Genomic DNA, 2,500 nt, shown 5'->3' with positions numbered 1-2,500 from the left:
ACTCATCTTCACCTCCTGCAGGACAAGAAATACAGTACAGTAACCTTTACATCAAGGCTGCAATGTGTATGTGCTTATAGTGAGAAAGAGCAGGGGGTATAGCTCAGTGGTAGAGCATTCGACTGCAGATCGAGAGGTCCCTGGTTCAAATCCGGGTGCCCCCTATTACTTGCTTTTAATGTATAGCATCACTTTGCAGTCTATACCTCGTTTGGGACTCAAGTAATGTAAAAACATACTCAAGTGGCAGTCAGGCAACAAAAAATGTTGAAATGTCAACTTAATACTTTACCTCAGGAAAGTACAGTATCAGTGGCAGGTTTTGACTGCTAATTTGATAGAGAATTATACAGGATAAAATCACTATACATGAAGGATGAATGCTTTATTCCTAACTAACTTTGATAAATAAGGGAGTATTGGGCATTTACATGGCAGAATTACAATTTTTTTGGTGCAGCCATGTTTTGAACTCATACTGATTTTGCAATTAGTCCATAAGGCATACATGCATTCCGAACATCTGAGCCCACTGACCTAAAAATCAAATATTTGATTTTATTGCCAAAATGTATCTCAATCAGTTAGTTTTCAGAAATTATTAATATTGGTTTAGTGACAATTTGTATTTTAGTTCTCTTTGGCTTCCATAAAACAATGTCACAACTGGATTTCAATATATACTACTCTGACTAGCACGAACAATAGTGGAGCTTTAGGATGATCAAAGTATCTTTTTAAACATGCTCACAGATTATACCTACAGTATGTAAACTCTCTATTTATGCCCTGACTAATAACTCCAAACCTTTACCATAAAGAAACAGACTCATCTTCACCTCCTGCAGGACAAGAAATACAGTACAGTAACCTTTACATCAAGGCTGCAATGTGTATGGTCTTATAGTTAGAAAGACCAGGGGGTATAAATCAGTTGTTGAGCATTCGAGTGCATGTCGAGAGGTCCCTGGTTCAAATCCAGGTGCCCCTATAATTTGCTTTTAATGTATAGCGTCCCTTTGCAGTCTATACCTTGTTTGGGACTCAAGTAATGTAAAAACATACTCAAGTGGCAGTCAGGCAACAAAAAATGTTGACATTTCAACTTAATACTTTACCTCAGGAAAGTACAGTATCAGTGGCAGGTTTTTACAGCTACTTTTGATAGAGAATTATACAGCATAAAATAACTGTACATGAAGGATGAATGCTTTATTCCTAACTAACTTTGATAAATAAGGGAGTATTGGGCATTAACATGGCAGAATTCAAAATGATTTGGTACAGCCATGTTTTCAACTCCGACTGATTTTGCAATTAGTCCATAAGGCATACATGCATTCAGAACATCTGAGCCCACTGACCCAAAATTCAAATATTTTATTTTATTAGCAAAAATGTACCATGATAAAATAGTTTTCAGAAATTATTAATATTGGTTTGGTAACAATTTGTATTTTAGATCAGTTTTGCTTCCATAAAACAATGTCACAACTGGATTTCAATAAATCATACTCTGACTAGCACTAACTATAGTGGAACTTTAGGATGATCAAAGTTTCTTTTTGAGCATGCTCACAGATTATACCTGCAGTATATGAACTCTCTATTTATGCCCTGACTAATAACTCCAAAGCGTTACCATAAAGAAACAGACTCATCTTCACCTCCTGCAGGACAAGAAATACAGTACAGTAACCTTTACATCAAGGCTGCAATGGGTATGTGCTTATAGTGAGAAAGAGCAGGGGGTATATCTCAGTGGTAGAGCATTCGACTGCAGATCGAGATGTCCCTGGTTCAAATCCGGGTGTCCCCTGTTATTTACTTTTAATGTATAGCATCACTTTGCAGTCTATACCTCGTTTGGGACTCAAGTAATGTAAAAACATACTCAAGTGGCAGTCAGGCAACAAAAAATGTTGAAATGTCAACTTAATACTTTACCTCAGGAAAGTACAGTATCAGTGGCAGGTTTTGACTGCTAATTTGATAGAGAATTATACAGGATAAAATCACTATACATGAAGGATGAATGCTTTATTCCTAACTAACTTTGATAAATAAGGGAGTATTGGGCATTAACATGGCAGAATTACAATTTTTTTGGTGCAGCCATGTTTTGAACTCATACTGATTTTGCAATTAGTCCATAAGGCATACATGCATTCCGAACATCTGAGCCCACTGACCTAAAAATCAAATATTTGATTTTATTGCCAAAATGTATCTCAATCAGTTAGTTTTCAGAAATTATCAATATTGGTTTAGTGACAATTTGTATTTTAGTTCTCTTTGGCTTCCATAAAACAATGTCACAACTGGATTTCAATATATACTACTCTGACTAGCACGAACAATAGTGGTGCTTTAGGATGATCAAAGTTTCTTTTTAAACATGCTCACAGATTATACCTACAGTATGTAAACTCTCTATTTATGCCCTGACTAATAACTCCAAACCTTTACCATAAAGAAACAGACTCATCTTCACCTCCTG

At 35.9% G+C, this 2,500-nt stretch overlaps 2 non-coding genes across 2 annotated transcripts; both read left to right on the top strand.

The window, feature by feature from the left end:
• The first annotated feature begins 92 nt into the window (after positions 1-92).
• On the top strand, positions 93-164 carry TRNAC-GCA (transfer RNA cysteine (anticodon GCA)). The gene has a single exon. It is a non-coding gene; the product is annotated as a tRNA-Cys (tRNA).
• A 1,583-nt stretch (positions 165-1,747) lies between these two features.
• TRNAC-GCA (transfer RNA cysteine (anticodon GCA)) lies at positions 1,748-1,819 on the top strand. The gene has a single exon. It is a non-coding gene; the product is annotated as a tRNA-Cys (tRNA).
• Positions 1,820-2,500: the final 681 nt, after the last annotated feature.

Source organism: Pseudophryne corroboree, chromosome 1, assembly GCF_028390025.1.
Source record: "Pseudophryne corroboree isolate aPseCor3 chromosome 1, aPseCor3.hap2, whole genome shotgun sequence".
NCBI lineage: Eukaryota > Metazoa > Chordata > Amphibia > Anura > Myobatrachidae > Pseudophryne > Pseudophryne corroboree.
This window is presented reverse-complemented; position numbering and strand designations above follow the sequence as displayed.